This window comes from Podarcis pityusensis (genome assembly GCF_964106645.2).
Source record: "Podarcis pityusensis genome assembly, chromosome: 10".
NCBI classification, from domain to species: Eukaryota; Metazoa; Chordata; class Lepidosauria; order Squamata; family Lacertidae; genus Podarcis; species Podarcis pityusensis.
Genome location: NC_138035.1, coordinates 542,798 through 559,518, shown reverse-complemented (window position 1 = coordinate 559,518; position 16,721 = coordinate 542,798). Strand labels below are relative to the sequence as shown.

Here is a 16,721-nt window from a genome sequence, read left to right as displayed (position 1 = left end):
ACAGCAGCTGGCTATTCTGGCGGCGCGGCTGGATGAAAGGCGGTCTCAGGATGCCCAGGGGAAGCCCACCCCCATCGCAAGGAAGGTACCGGGACTAGTGCAGAAGTTTGGGGGCAACCCCAGAGATTATAACGCATTTAAGACAGAGGTGCAGTATGCGCTGGACCTGCAGTATGATGACTTTGTGGATGACGGGGCTCGAGTGGCTTTTGTGATAGGGCACCTTCAGGATGGGGCCAGGGAATGGGTTCGACCCTTAATGGTGTCCGAAAATGCCGCGCTAAAGGATCTCAGGAAATTTTTTAGCGCCATGGACCATATGTTTTCGAGTGAAGTGGAGCTGAGCGTGACGCGCAAGGAACTGATGGGCTGCAAACAAGGGAACCAATCAGTGAGGGAGTACTGGTCATGTTTTGCCATGTTGATCCACAAACTTGGGTGGGAACTGAGTTCGGAACCAGTGCAGATGTTATTTGAGGAAGGTTTATCCCCTTGGGTAAAAGACGAACTTTCCCGCTCGCCCCGCCCGGAGTCGATGGACCAGCTGACCAAAAGGGCGCTTGCGGTGGGAGTACGGCAAGAGACGCGGGCGATGTAAAGGCGGGAAGGGAGAGCTGAGCGTTGGCATGACAACTGCATTCCTGAGATGCCAGAGCAACCTCAGCCGCCAGTGGAGCCAATGGAGATTGGAGGCGCGCGCGGGGGGGGGGTTTCAAATTCTGGCGAGGTTCGCAAGAAGGAGGGGGAAACCGCCAAGAAATGCTTTCTCTGCCAACAGCCGGGACATTTTGCCAGGGTCTGCCCTCAGAGGAAGGCGTGGCAAGGAATGGTGGGGGCAGTTGGTGGGGAGCAGGAGGAGGAAAAGGAACAGGGAAACGCCAGTGCTTGGCTGCCGAAGAGCGGGCACAGCAGCCAGGCAAGCACCCAGTAAAAGTGCCCAAGCCAGACCCTCCCCAGGCAGCCATCGCCATAGAGGTGGTGCTAGAACTCCCAAATGGGCACCCAATCAAGGTGAAGGCATTGTTGGATTCAGGGAGCTCTTGCAACTTTTTTAGCAGGGACTTTGCCCTAGAACATCAGCTCTACGTATTGCCACTAGAGCACCCCTGGCAAGTAACGATCATCGATGGGAGGGAACTCCTAGGGGGGGAAGTGACCCACTAGACCCCTCCTATGAAAATGAAAGTTTCCAGACACACAGAGACAATTGCCTTTCACGTAGCCACACTAGCAGGACCACCAATCATATTGGGGATGAGTTGGCTGGCACTGCACGATCCAGTGGTGGGATGGCACCAGCGAACAGTCTCCTTTGGGTCAGCTTACTGCATGGAGCACTGCCACGGGGGGGAAACCCAGAGGATGGCAGTAGCCAGAGTGGCAAGGATGGCGGTAGGAGAAAAGGGGAGAGTACCACCTCAGTATGCAGACCTGGAAGAAGTCTTCAGTGAGAAGGAGGCGGACAGACTACCCCCCCCCACAGGCCCTTTGACTGTCAGATCAACCTACTCCCAGGGGCTCAGCTGCCAGTCGGTAAGCTGTATGCCATGTCGGACAGGGAGATGCAAGAGTTGCAGAAGTTTATTGACAAGAACCTGAAGAGGGGTTTCATACGAGAATCAAGGGCGGTGGGGGGCAGTCCGGTGTTCTTTGTGGACAAGAGAGACTCCAAAGAGCCCAGATTAGTCGTAGATTACAGGTCCTTGAACCTGGTGTCGGAACCAGTGACCTTCCCCATGCCGAGAATTGATGACATTTTGGCCAGGGTAAGGAAAGGGAAGGTTTTTACCAAGTTGGACCTTTGAGGGGCGTACAATTTGATAAGGATGAGGGAGGGGGATGAATGGAAAACCACCATGTTCACCCCTCTGGGGGCCTTTGAGTACCTAGTTATGCCCTTCGGATTACAATCAGGCTCAAGCACATTTCAAGCTTTCATGCACCATGTGCTGGGGTCCCTGCTGTTCAAGAATTGCGTAGCTTTCTTGGACGACGTGCTAATCTACTCAGAGAACGAGGAGCAGCATGTAAAGGATGTCAGGGAAGTGCTGAAAAGGCTGCAGGAGCGCCAGCTGTGGGTCAAGTTGGAGAAATGCCAATGCCATGCCCGAGAGGTGGAGTTCCTGGGTTACAGGTTGTCGGACAAGGGCTTAGCCATGGACCCAGGCAAGGTGCAGGCAGTGCTAGAATGGAAGACTCCCAAGAACCGGAAGGACGTGCAGAGGTTCTTGGGGTTTGGAAATTTCTACAGGAAATTCATCAAGAACTTTGCCCACCTGACAGCGCCCATTACCGATCGCCTCAGCAGCAAGAAGAAGTTTGAATGGACGGCAGAGGCTCAGCAGTCCTTTGAGAAGCTAAAGAGGGCGTTCGCTTCGGAAGAGCAACTCTTACACAGGGATCTGCAGAAGCCGATGAGGCTGGAGACAGACGCGTCAGACCGAGCGGTGGGAGCCGTATTACTCCAGCCGGGAAATCGTGGAGAGTGGAAGCCGTGCGCCTTTTTCTCGAGGAAGCTGAACAAGTCCGAACAAAACTACACGGTGTATGACCAGGAACTGCTGGCTATTCATGAGGCTTTTCGCCGCTGGAGACATTTTCTAATAGGTGCACAGCACAAGATCCAGGTGTGCACGGACCATAAGAACCTGGAGTATTGGAGGACTGCGCGAGTCCTGAATCAAAGACAGGTGCGATGGGCACAGGAGTTTTCCAAGTTTTTTTTTGAGATTAGGTACGTGCCGGGGAAGGAAAACGTCAGAGTAGACCCTCTTTCCCGCAAACCAGAGTACTTGGAAGGAGAGGGAGTGCCGGAAGTACGTCATGTCATACCGGAGGACCAATGGGTGTGTGGGGGAGTGTTGGTAGGGAGACAAGAGCTGGCCTGGTGGATGAGGGATGACCAGTACGCCCAAACCAAAATCAGGGAGATCCGAGATGCAGAAGAAAATCAGGGGGGTTTTGAGGTCAAGGAGGGGGTTTTGTACTATAAGGGAGCGTTGTACATACCAGAAGGAGACTTGAGGGGAAAAATACTCAAACAGCTTCATGACAACCCCACGGCGGGACATTTTGGTCAGCACAAGACCATGTTGCTTGTCACCAGGCAGTTCTGGTGGCCAAGGGTAAGGGAAGATGTGCGGGAATACGTACAGGGGTGCGAGCGCTGTCAGCGCACTAAAGGGGAGAGGGCAGCACCCGCGGGGTTATTGGAACCCTTACCCACACCAGAAAGACCATGGGAAGTGGTATCAATTGATTTTATGACCGATTTACCCAAGTCCAGGGGAAAACAGCGGTCATGGTGGTAGTGGACTTGATGACCAAAATGTGCCATTTTATTGCGTGCTCGCATGCAGTAACAGCAGAGGAAACAGCGAGGCTGTTTGTTAATCATGTCTTCTGGTTGCATGGCGCCCCCTTGAGGATTTTGTCCGACAGAGGCCGGCAATTTACTTCCAGATTCTGGAGGAAGCTCATGAGCCTGTTAGACGTGGAGGTGAGCTTCTCGGCAGCCGGACACCCAGAGACCAACGAACAAGCAGAAAGAACTAACAGCATTCTTCAACAATATCTACGCTGCTACGTCAACGAAAGGGAGAACGATTGGGTGGACAAACTAGCGCTGGCTGAATTTGCATACAATAACGCGGAACATGTGTCCACGGGGATGAGTCCTTTCATGGCCAATTACGGGTGTCACCCCAGGGCTTTCCCAGGGGAGGGGGAGGGAAGGTGGAGTGTACCGGCGGCCGAACAATTTGTGGAAGAGATGGAGGCGTTACACCAACAACTTAGGGTTAACCTGGAGAGGGCGAAGGAAGCGTACAAGAGGCAGGCAGACAAGCACCGCAGAGAAGGGGAAACTATAAGAGTGGGGGATCAGGTGTGGTTGTCTACCCAAGGGTTACCGTTCAAAGGGGGGTGTAAGAAATTACGGCCAAGACGATTGGGACCTTTCGAGGTAACACAACAGGTGAATCCTGTGGCTTTTAGACTCAAATTGCCCAGCAACATGAAACTACACCTGGTGTTCCACAGGTCCTTACTCTCACCGTACAGGGAAGGGAGGGAATTTCTGGGACAAGAAAGAGGAACACCCATGCATCCACGGGTGGAGGAAAGGGAACTCAGTAGTCATGCAGCTGAAATTCTGGATTCCAGGTGGAGAGGGAGGCGGGTGGAATATCTGGTGGCTTGGGAGGGGGAGCCCGAATCGGAGAACACTTGGGTTCCTGCGGGAGAGATCAGGGATGAGTATCTGGAGAAGGAGTTCCATCGCAAGTTCCCAAGGAAGCCAAGCCATTAGGGAGGTTCTGGGAGGAGCAATTTGGCAACACGGAGGATGAGGAAGAGTTTGTGGGATTTCCCGCCTCCGAAGAGGAGGAAGGGGGAAGATCCGAAGGGGAGGAATCCGACGGGGAAGAGTGGGCAGCGGAAAGAGACAACAGCAGGTGGAGAGCAGTGTTGGAATCATCTGAGGAGGAGGATAGCTCCTTCCGGGGGTTTCCCGCTTCACCGTCCCAGGGACGGACGGAGGAGGAGGAGGGGCCTGGGAGGGAGGTGGATGTCAGGGAACTGACATCTGAGACTAGCGGAGAGAGAAGTAGCCCCAATGATGCAGGGGAGGGAACTAGCAAGGAGAGAGAGAGAGTTTCCGCGGGGGAAGGGAATCAAGATGACACCAGGAAGAAAGGAGAGGCTGAGAGTACTTCGGAGGGAAGGCTCAGGGACTCTTCCAGTGAGATCAGCGGGGAGAGTGCAGGACCTCCGCTTGGCACGTCCACTCTGCGCAGAAGGCTTCCGCGCAGAGAATCTAGGCGGAGACTTGGAGTCAAAGAATTCTTATGTTAGAAGAAGTTTAGAAAACGCCCACTGACGGATTCTGCCAGCGACTGAGGCAGCTGTGCATAAGGGCTGTTCAGCCAGGGAAAGGTTTAACCACCCAAGCAGCTTGGAGCAATTGGTGGCTTACACACAAGCAACCCCAATTCCCATTACATGCAGCATTCCATGAAGTCTTTTATATGAAAGTACTGAATTCAGGAATCTGGCAACCTGTAATGTTCTATAAGCGTCAATGTCCTGGAGTAGATAGGCTAGATGTAATTCAGGTGGTTTAGCAACAGTTTCCAAAATGATTGAACTCAGAATCCTTGATCCGGGAACAATATATAAAGGACAATTATACATGATATGATAAAGGGATTCTATTGATTTGTTGTCACATGCGCATAAAACAGAGGTTTTACCGTTAGAAAATCTATTGCTCAGCACATTTGAGAGGAACATATTAAATCTGGCTCTAACAAAAGCAAATCTATGCGACACAACCGATAAAGTAGACAGATATCGAGGTATCTGGGACATAAATGTAATGCCCTGATTTATCGGGGAACATGTACCACCCATCTAAAAAAGGAAAATTTGGATATAATATGTTTACAAGAGACACATGTGGCGAGAAGACATAGAAGAGTTTTGATCAACAAAAGACTAGGAAATGAATTTATATCATCAGACAAAAACAAAAAGAGAGGGGTGGTATTGTATATAAGATATAAAATTGAAGCTCAGCAAATTTTCAAAGATGAAGAAGGAAGAATAATTGCATTCCAGATCAAGTGGCAAGGTGAAAAAATAATAACAGTCGGGATATATGCACCAAATGGAAACAAGACTGATTTTTATAAATATTTGGAAGAAAAAATGTTTGATTATATGGACCAAAAGATTATAATAATGGGAGATATGAATGGAGTAGTGTCAATGGAAATGGATAGACTGAGAGCATCAGGAATGAGTAAAGAGGGAAAACTACCAAAGTTTTTCCCCCTCAATGATTAAGAATTGTAACTTAATAGACATTTGGAGACTGAGTTACAGATAGGTAGCCGTGTTGGTCTGCCATAGTCAAAATAAAAAAAATCTTTCTAGTAGCACCTTAAAGACCAACTAAGTTAGTTCTTGGTATGAGCTCATACCAAGAACTAACTTAGTTGGTCTTTAAGGTGCTACTGGAAGGAATTTTTTTATTTGGAGACTGAGACATCCACTTGACAAACAGTTTACGTTTTATTCAGAATCGAATCAGTCAATGTCGCGAATCTATCAAATATGGGTATCTAATGAATTAACTCCAAGAATCATGCAAGTTGAAATTCAACCAAGAGTGATCTCAGATCATAATCCAATCAAATGTGAAATAAGAGGTTACGAAGAAAGATCATTCAGATGGAGAATTAATGATTACCTTCTAGATGATCAAAATCTTTTAGAGGGGGCACAAAAGAAGCTGGTGGAGTATTTTATGAACAATTGTAATAAGGGTACAAAAATGAATGTAGTGTGGGATGCCAGCAAGGCGGTGATGAGAGGATTTTTTATCCAACAGAATTCAATAAAAAATAAAAGCAGAGAGAAAGGCAAGAAGGAAATTTTAAGACAAATAATGGACAATGAACAAAAATTAATTGAGAAACCAGACAATTTGAAAATAAAACAGAATATAAAAGCTCTGCAAACACAATTTGCTATGATAATAAATAAAGAAGTGGAGTGGAATATAAAAAAATTGCGACAAAGGAACTTTGAATTTGCAAATAAATCAGGCAAATGGCTGGCATGGCAAATTAAGAAAAGAAAGGAACAGAATACAATAAATAAAATCATCATAGAAGGAGAAGAGATAGTTAATCCAAAAGGTATCAGAAAAGGATTCTTGGACTTTTACAGACATTTATATAATAGTAAAGAGAAAAATAACATGAGAAAAACAGAAAGATTTTTAAAAGAAAAAAAGGTGCAGAAGATCCCGACAGAAAAGATAGAAAGGCTGAACGCCCCTATAGAAATGGAAGAGATTAAAGAAGCCATAAAAGAGTTGAAAAAAGGGAAAGCTCCAGGACCAGATGGATTTACAGCAAGTTATTATAAAGAAATGAGGCACATCCTGTCTACACCGCTGAGAGAAGTCATGAACAATATTATTCAGGATAGAGAAATGCTAGAGACGTGGAAAGAAGCTTTTATTACACTAATTCCAAAACAAGACTCTGATTTGACTCAAGTTAAAAATTACAGGCCTATCTCATTGCTAAATACGGACTACAAAATTTTTGCAAGTATCTTAGCGAAGAGGTTGAAAAAGATATTACAAGAAATTATTCATAAAGACCAGGCGGGTTTCCTTCCTGGCAGACAGATGAAAGATAATATAAGGAATATAATTAATTTGTTAGAATATCTGACAGCCAGGAATGAGAAACAAGCTGCGTTAATATTTGTGGATGCAGAAAAGGCCTTTGATAACATTTCTTGGGACTTTATGTTAAAAAAATTAGAATATATGGAAGTGGGGAAAGAATTCTTTAATGGAATAAAAGCGATATATACTGAACAAAGAGCGAAGCTTATTGTAAACAACAGGACTACAGAAGAATTAAAAATATCAAAAGGTACGAGACAAGGATGCCCTCTCTCACCAATGTTATTCATAATGGTTCTGGAAATTTTCTTAAATTCAATAAGGAGAAATGAAGCAATAAAAGGTGTGTCAGTAGGCCAGAATCAGTATAAAGTAAATGCCTTTGCTGATGATCTGGTAATAACAGTGGAAGAACCGCTGGAAAGTGCAAAAGTAGTTTTAGAAGAAGTTGAACAATTTGGTCAAGTGGCAGGGTTTATATTAAATAAGAAAAAAACCAAAATACTTACAAAAAATATGGAACAAGGTATGATAGAAACAAATGCAACAACAAATAGGGATAGAAGTGGTGAAAAAAGTTAAACATTTGGAAATCTGGTTAACCCTTAAGAATCTTGATTTGTTTCAGAATAACTATGAGCCAGTGTGGAAGGGAATAAAGAAATATCTAGAGGTGTGGGGTCGAATGAAGTTATCTTTTTGGGGGAGAATTTCAATGATTAAGATGAGCGTGCTGCCAAAGATGTTTTTTTTGTTTCAGACAATTCCAATAATCAAGGGGACAGTGATCTTTAAAGAATGGCAAAGAGCAATTTCAAGATATATCTGGCAGGGTAAGAATTCAGTTTAAGTTATTAACGGATGCGAAAGAAAGAGGAGGCTTCGCCCTGCCAGACTTGAAATTATATTATGAAGCTTCATGTCTCTGTTGATTGAAGGAATGGATAAAGTGAAAAAATACTGATTTGTTAGATTTAGAAGGTTTTGATAACAGATTTGGCTGGCACCCATATTTATGGTGTGAGAAGAAAAAAATCCATAAAGGTTTCGAAAACCACATCTTTAGAAGATCTCTCATAGAAATATGGGAGAGACACCTGAATTGAATTTTTAAAAACCTTAGAAGTCGAAACCTGGTCATAAATATAAGCACCAATTCTGTGAATTGGCCATATTTCTACTGTTATTTGTAGCACAATGCTACTTTTAATGTCTTTTTATATATATATATAAATTGCTTCCTGGTCACTGACCGTATTAAAGATATTTGACATTTAAATATGGGAGAGGTATAAAAGTTTATTAGAACCAAGAATTCCCCACTAGCTATCTCCGTTAGAAGTTATGAGTCTTAAGAAAGTCAATTTAAGGGAGAACTGGATTACATATAAAGAATTGATAGTAAAAGAAGGAGGAAAATGGAAAATGGAACCTTATGAAGATGTGAAGGAGCATGTATATGATTGGCTGCATTATTATCAGGTTAATGAAATGTTTAAAAAGGATTTTAAAGAAAGAGGTTTTGATGAAAAAGAATCAAAATTTCAAATGGAAATAATAAATAATGAGTACAAAATTTTATCTAAAATATATAAAACGTTGCTGGAATGGTATACAAAAGACGAGGAAGTTAAATCGGTTATGATACACTGGGCCAGAGATTTGGGTTGTAATATACAGTTCAATGACTGGATAAAATTATGGAATGAAAATATAAAATTTATGGCATGCACTGCTGTCAGGGGTTCAGGAGCAGAGGCAAGGGCAAGGGAGGAAACAGAGAGCGAGGGGGAGGAGGCAGAAGAAAAGATGAGTGATGACGACGACCCGAGATCTCCGAGTCTTTCCAGTGAATCAGAAGATTCACAGAAAGGAGCACCAGTGGCCAGGGCAAGGGGGGAGCCTAGGGGGACACCCCAGGAAGATAGAGCCAGAGGGGACTCAGAGGGGAGCAGTTGGAAATCGGGACCAGCGTCACCGCCAGAGAGCAGGGAAGAGGAAGGGCGCCAGGGATCAAGCGCTGGCAGCTCACAACAGGGGGGAGGGCACGAGTCAGGAGTGGCCACACCTCCATCGGGGAGCGAAGAAACGGTCAGACGGAAGGTGGAAGGTTGGGCGCGCGCACCAAGTTCAAATGCACAGGAAGGTGGCGCAGTAGGCAGCCCGGAAAGGGAGCCAGGTCCTAAAGCCCGCCGAAAGGAGGGAGAAGAGTCAGGGGGGTCAGCGTCAGCGTCAGAGGAATCCCGGAAGGAAGAGACCCCGGGGGGCAGAGGGACCCAGAGAAGAACAGTCAGGCGGAAAAGGTGGAGCAAGGCTAGGATATTAAGTTGGTGTACAAGGGGCGGAGACTCAGATGGGGCTTCGCCGATCTAACCATTAGACGTAGGGTTGCACGCAGCAGCTTGAGAATGGAAACTGTAACTCAATAAAGACTTTTATTTAATGATCGCTGGCTAGCGTGATCCTCTGTGAGCTAGGATCTGGAAGCAACTCTGACAACTGCGTTAAAGGAAAATGTTATGAAAATGGTTTATAGATGGTATATTACACTCGTAAAATTGGCAAAAATGTATAAAACATGTAATAAGTGTTGGAAATGTAAAGAAAAAGAGGGAACATTTTACCATATGTGGTGGGATTGCAAGAAGGTGAAGGGTTTCTGGGAACTGATATATAATGAGTTGAAAAAGATGTTGAAATATACATTTGTTAAGAAACCAGAGGCTTTTCTTTTAGGAATAGTAGGAAATGAGATAAATAGAAAGGACTGTAAACTTTTCCAATACGCAGTAACTGCAGCGAGAATACTACTGGCCCAAAAATGGAAACAGGAACAACTACCGACGTTAGAAGAATGGAGAATGAAACTGATGGACTATGCAGAACTAGATAAACTAACGGGGAAGATCAGATATCTACGAGACCAAAAGTTCATCGAAGATTGGGGGAAATTTTCAGATTATTTGAAATGTATATGTTATGAGCAAACAACGCTAGTGGGATTTCAAAAAGCTCTGTGAATGTTTGAGGAATATTGTGTAGAAGAAAAATAAGAGGGTGAAGGTATATAAATTGCAATATAAAAATTAGGAAATGTGTAATTAAAAAATTGAATAATGGATGATTGTTAGAGAGGCTGAAGGAAGTCCAAAAGAGAAAATATGTGATAAATTTAGATTGGATAGATAAATGTATGTTGGAAAATTAATAAAAAATATTTATAATAAATATATATATGTCAGGGGTTCAGGAGCAGAGGCAAGGGCAAGGGAGGAAACAGAGAGCGAGGGGGAGGAGGCAGAAGAAAAGATGAGTGATGACGACGACCCGAGATCTCCGAGTCTTTCCAGTGAATCAGAAGATTCACAGAAAGGAGCACCAGTGGCCAGGGCAAGGGGGGAGCCTAGGGGGACACCCCAGGAAGATAGAGCCAGAGGGGACTCAGAGGGGTGCAGTTGGAAATCGGGACCAGCGTCACCGCCAGAGAGCAGGGAAGAGGAAGGGCGCCAGGGGTCAAGCGCTGGCAGCTCACAACAGGGGGGAGGGCACGAGTCAGGAGTGGCCACACCTCCATCGGGGAGCGAAGAAACGGTCAGACGGAAGGTGGAAGGTTGGGCGCGCGCACCAAGTTCAAATGCACAGGAAGGTGGCGCAGTAGGCAGCCCGGAAAGGGAGCCAGGTCCTAAAGCCCGCCGAAAGGAGGGAGAAGAGTCAGGGGGGTCAGCGTCAGCGTCAGAGGAATCCCGGAAGGAAGAGACCCCGGGGGGCAGAGGGACCCAGAGAAGAACAGTCAGGCGGAAAAGGTGGAGCAAGGCTAGGATATTAAGTTGGTGTACAAAGGGCGGAGACTCAGATGGAGCTTCGCCGATCTAACCATGAGACGTAGAGTTGCACGCAGCAGCTTGAGAATGGAAACTGTAACTCAATAAAGACTTTTATTTAATGATCGCTGGCTAGCGTGATCCTCTGTGAGCTAGGATCTGGAAGCAGCTCTGACAGTAAGCTCCATCCCTAGATTGTGGGCATCTACGTCCTCGCGGAGAGGAGAGAAAGCGGGTGCCTACTAGCGAGCTCACGAACGGCAGACAACATGACGGCCGAACAGCAGATAGTGGAACTCAGAGAAGCAGTGACACGACTGAATGCCGAGGCTCTTGCATCCAGGAAGAGAGAGGAGGACGCAGCTGCCGCCTACAGGGATCTCCAGGTCAGGTTGGAAGTGCTTACGAAGCAAGGGCAACTGACACCCAAACCGGAGGGGATTGGGTTGGGGAGACGAACAGGCGGTCTGGTCTCTCACTTCGATGGGAATTTGCAACAGTACCCCAACTTTAGAGCAGATGTAATGTGTGCACTGCAACTGCTGAACAAAGACTTTAGAGATGAGCAAGAGAAAGTGGGATTCATCATGTCCCATTTGCATGGAGATGCTAAAGCATGGCTGCGCAATTTGTGGAGAGATAAGGATCCGGCGCTCCAAAATGCGGATGCCTTTATTAAAGCGATGGATGGGTGCTTTTTATCAAGCATTGACGTGGATCTTGCTCGGCAGGAGATACATGGACTGAAGCAAGGGAGGGCCAGCGTAAGGCAGTACCATGCCCGCTTTTTCGCTTTGGTCAGTGCCCTGGAATGGGACAGAGATTCGGCTCCTGTAAGAGACCTGTTTTGGGAGGGATTGCACGGCTCGGTTAAAGATGAAATTGCGAGGGGGGAGAGACCCCGGACCACGCAGGAGATCGTTCAGAGGGCGCTGGCGGTGGGGGTGCGGCTGGAAGGACGTCCGTGGAGCAGGGACGAAGGGCGTGGAGGGCGCGAACCAGCCAGGGGCTCCTCCTTCCTTCCCAGAGAAGCAGCGCGTGCGCAATCCACGCCTCCGCCAGGAGGAGGAGCGGAACCTATGGAGGTTGGAGGTGCAAGGGCTCAGTCAGCAGCCAGAGCCCTAGCACCGGCAGCAGTGAAAGCGAAGCCTCCTAGAGGGAACAGGAAGTGTTACATCTGCGATGATCCACAGCATATGGCGAAAGAGTGTCCCCAGAGGCTCCACAAGCACACTGCAGCCTCAGCAATGGTAACTGCAGCAACGCAGCAAGGACAACCACAGCAGGGAAACGAAGGAGTCTGGTTGGAAGAAGAGGCACTGGGGCCCAGCCAGACGTGTCAGTGAAGCAGTCCCCAGAGATTTTACAGCCCATGGACCCCCTCCCGCCCAAACCGGTAGTGAAGCTCACCGCGTCGCTCCAGCTGCCCAATGGAATCACCATGGACGTGCCAATCACCATTGACTCCGGAAGCAATGCGGACTTTATAGGGCAGGACTTTGTCGACCGGCACGCTATACAGTTGCTGCCTGCCACGCTGCCCCTGCAGGTTGTCACGGTGGATGGCAGGGAGCTGCTAGGGGGGCAAGTGGTGAAGCAGACGCCACCAATGGTGATGCGACTTGGGAATCACAGGGAAATCATCAGCTTCAATGTCACTCAACTATCGGACACGCCCATTGTATTGGGCATGAGTTGGCTGGACAAGCACAGCCCGACGCTGGCTTGGTACCAGAGGCAGCTGACCTTCGGCTCTTCCTTTTGCGCTGAACACTGCATCGTGCCCAGGCAGGAAGGAGGGGAAGAGGAGTCACAGCTGCAGCTAGGCACGCTGCAAGCGGTTCCCCACAAGTACGCGGAATTTTTGGAGGTTTTCTGCGAGAAGGAGGCAGACAGGCTACCCCCCCACAGACCATATGACTGCAAAATTGACCTGCTGCCGGGGGCGGCGCTGCCCAAAGGGAAGCTGTATTCCATGTCTGAGGACGAACTGCAGGAACTCAAAGAGTTCATAGATCATAATTTGGAGCGCGGTTTCATCCGAGAGTCCAAGGCAGCGGGGGGCAGTCCGGTATTCTTTGTTAAGAAGCGGGACACGCCCCAAAAAAGACTTGTAGTGGACTTTCGCATCTTGAACAGTGTGACCAAGCCATCGGACTTCCCCATGCCCCGAATCGACGACCTCCTCGCAAAGGTACGGAAGGGCAGAGTGTTCACCAAGTTGGACCTGCGAGGGGCATACAACCTCATTCGCATGCGGGAAGGAGATGAGTGGAAGACAGCCATGTTCACGCCCCTGGGCACCTACGAATATAGAGTTATGCCTTTTGGATTGCAAAATGGCTCCCACGTTTTTCAAGCTTTCATGCATCACGTGTTGGCGGGGCTCCTCTACAAGACGTGCGTCTGTTTCTTGGATGACATCCTGATCTTTTCGGAATCGCAGCAGGAGCATGACAGACACGTCAAGGAAGTGCTGAGCAGGCTACAGCAACATAGGCTTTACGCCAAGCTGGAGAAGTGCCAATTCGACGTGACGGAGGTGGATTTCCTGGGCTACAAGTTGTCTGATAAAGGGCTCGCCATGGACAGCGCCAAGGTCCGAGCAGTGTTGGATTGGAAAAGCCCACGCAACCGGAAGGAGGTCCAACGGTTTGTCGGCTTCGCGAACTTCTATCGCAAGTTTATCAAAGGCTTTGCGATGCAGACAGCGGCCATCACGGACACGCTCAGCTCCAAGAAAAAGAAGTTCATCTGGACAGAGCAGGCGGAGCAGTCCTTTCAGGCACTCAAGCGTCTCTTCGCGTCGGAAGAGCAGCTGCTTCATGTCAACCCCAGCAGGCCGATGAGGGTGGAGACAGACGCTTCAGACAGAGCCGTGGGAGCAGTCCTGCTGCAGAAAGACCCGCAGGGGGTTTGGAGGCCGGGAGCGTTTTATTCAAGGAAGCTCAGCAAGTCCGAACAGAACTACACCATCTGGGACAGGGAGTTGCTGGCCATTCATGCAGCGTTCAAAGCGTGGAGGCACTTCCTGATCGGCGCCAAGCACACGGTGCAGGTCTGCACGGACCACAAGAATCTAGAGCACTGGCGCACGGCACAGTTCCTGAACCAGAGGCAGATACGTTGGGCTGAGTTCTTTGCGAATTTCGACTTCCGAATAGAATATGTCCCGGGGGACACCAACATCATGGCGGATGCTCTCTCCCGTAAGCCACAGTATCTGGAGGAGGCAACGCCAGCGGCCGCCATGCACATCTTCGCACCGACAGTGTGGGCGTGCGCGGCGGCAACAGTTGACCTGGATGCGGTGCGACGAGCGTTGCAGGATGACTCCTTCGCGCAAGCAAAGATGGCAGAGGTGCACAGGGGCACGGCAGCGACCGACGAGTTCCAGCTGCGAGATGGTTTGCTCATCCGTAAAGGGGCCATCTACGTGCCGGGAGACGAACTTCGCGCCAAGGTACTGCAGCAGCTGCACGACGCGCCCACTGCCGGGCACTTTGGCAAGGAGAAGACGGTGGAATTAGTAGCCAGAGACTTCTGGTGGCCCGGAATGAGAGGGGAAGTCGCGGACTACGTGGCGAGGTGTGACACCTGCCAGAGGGCCAAACCAGTGCACAGACCGCCGGCCGGACTGCTGGAACCGCTGCAAACTCCGTTCGAACCATGGGAGAGAGTGGCCCTGGACTTTGTCACGGATCTGCCCAGCTCGAGGGGCAAGACGGCTGTGCTGGTGGTGGTGGACTTGTTCTCCAAGATGGCACATTTCATTCCGTGTGCGAAGGTGGCCACGGCGGAACAAACCGCCAAACTGTTCATAGACCACGTGTTCAAGGTTCACGGTCTGCCGCGGTCTATTCTGTCCGACCGAGGGCGACAGTTCATCTCGAACTTCTGGCAGAGGCTGATGGGCTTCCTGAACGTCAAGATCAACCTGGCGTCGGCTAGACACCCGCAGACCAACGGGCAAGCGGAGCGGGTCAATGCCATCATGCAGCAGTACCTGAGATGTTATGCGAATCAACAGCCTGCGACGTGGGTGGATTACCTGCCTCTCGCCGAGTTCGCCTACAACAACACGAAGCACGTGTCCACAGGGGTCACGCCGTTCTTCGCCAACAACGGGAGGCACCCTAGAACCTTCCCGGGACTGGAAAGAATGGGGGAGGGGGAGCCGCAGACAGCAGATGCGTTCGCGTCGGAGTTGCAGGAGGTCCACGATCAGCTGCGGCGGCACCTGGAGCTGGCTAAACACGCATACAAGGTACAAGCGGACAAACACAGAAGGGTTGGCGAAGAGATCCATGTGGGAGACTGGGTCTGGTTAGCAGCCCACGCAGTGCCGGCCAGGTCGTTGGCGAAGAAGAAACTAGGGCATAAACAACTGGGGCCCTACCAAGTCGAAGAACAGGTCAACCCGGTGGCTTTCAGGCTGGCTCTTCCGGAGGGTTCCAGAATGCATCCGGTGTTCCACAGATCGGTGCTCACTCCCTACAAGGCACCTCACAGGTTTCAGGAACCAGGAACGGCACCGGGTCCGCTCCGAGAGAGAACCGGGCAAGGGGGAGTGGCACAGGAGGAGCGCATCAACGAAGTCACGGAGATTTTGGACTCCAGATGGGGGGAAGAGGGGGTAGAATACCTTCTCGCCAAGGAGGGCACCCCGGCCAGTGCCAACAGCTGGGTGCCGGGCTACGCTTTAGACGAACCTCTGCTCAAAGAAGAGTTTCATGCCCTCTTCCCACATAGGCCAATGCCAGCAGACTTTTTCGACGACTGGCTTTTCACGCCCACGCTTTCAGCCAGCACGTTCCGGGGGTTCGACTCAGACGAGGAACCGACACGAGACGCCCGTTCCCCGGAGGGGTCACCCTCGGGATCTGCTTCAGAACCCTCGTATTGGTGGGATGATCGACCAGAGGAGCAGTTCCGCAGAAGGTGGCTGGAGGGTCCAGGACGAGCAACGTCTCCAGAAGGCAACGAGGGAGAGACGGACATGGACGTTTTCGGGGACGACCCGGGTTTCGAGCACGGCGGCACAGAGATGGAAGCGGAGGTGACCGTCGTCAACGAGAGCAGGGAGGAAGAACCGGAAGACTTCGGATGGCGGCCCGACACGGGAAGCGAACTGTATCCGACATTCGTCCCCCTGACACAGCAGCACCCAGATCCCGCACCGGAAGGAGGGGAGGGGGGAAGAGGGGGCTTCGAGGGGGGGATGGATGTCAGGGGTTCAGGAGCAGAGGCAAGGGCAAGGGAGGAAACAGAGAGCGAGGGGGAGGAGGCAGAAGAAAAGATGAGTGATGACGACGACCCGAGATCTCCGAGTCTTTCCAGTGAATCAGAAGATTCACAGAAAGGAGCACCAGTGGCCAGGGCAAGGGGGGAGCCTAGGGGGACACCCCAGGAAGATAGAGCCAGAGGGGACTCAGAGGGGTGCAGTTGGAAATCGGGACCAGCGTCACCGCCAGAGAGCAGGGAAGAGGAAGGGCGCCAGGGGTCAAGCGCTGGCAGCTCACAACAGGGGGGAGGGCACGAGTCAGGAGTGGCCACACCTCCATCGGGGAGCGAAGAAACGGTCAGACGGAAGGTGGAAGGTTGGGCGCGCGCGCCAAGTTCAAATGCACAGGAAGGTGGCGCAGTAGGCAGCCCGGAAAGGGAGCCAGGTCCTAAAGCCCGCCGAAAGGAGG

The 16,721-nt window shown here is 49.7% G+C and overlaps 3 protein-coding genes across 6 annotated transcripts in view; all 3 read left to right on the top strand.

Annotated features, from left to right (window-relative positions):
• Positions 1-16,721, top strand: part of LOC308486285 (uncharacterized protein) — a 67,329-nt gene that overhangs the window by 10,762 nt on the left and 39,846 nt on the right. The window lies entirely within an intron of this gene.
• The window catches only part of LOC308486372 (uncharacterized protein), a 53,824-nt gene that overhangs the window by 10,011 nt on the left and 27,092 nt on the right, over positions 1-16,721 (top strand). The gene's annotated exons all lie outside the window — the stretch shown is intronic.
• LOC308486233 (uncharacterized protein) overlaps positions 1-16,721 on the top strand; it is a 123,319-nt gene that overhangs the window by 102,303 nt on the left and 4,295 nt on the right. The window contains exon 1 of one of the 4 annotated variants that reach the window (XM_081022798.1): positions 5,999-8,040. The exons of the other annotated variants lie outside the window; for them this stretch is intronic. The gene's annotated coding sequence lies outside the window, so the exon portion shown is untranslated. Of the gene's footprint in view, positions 1-5,998; positions 8,041-16,721 lie in introns of those variants that run through there. 4 annotated transcript variants of the gene reach the window in all.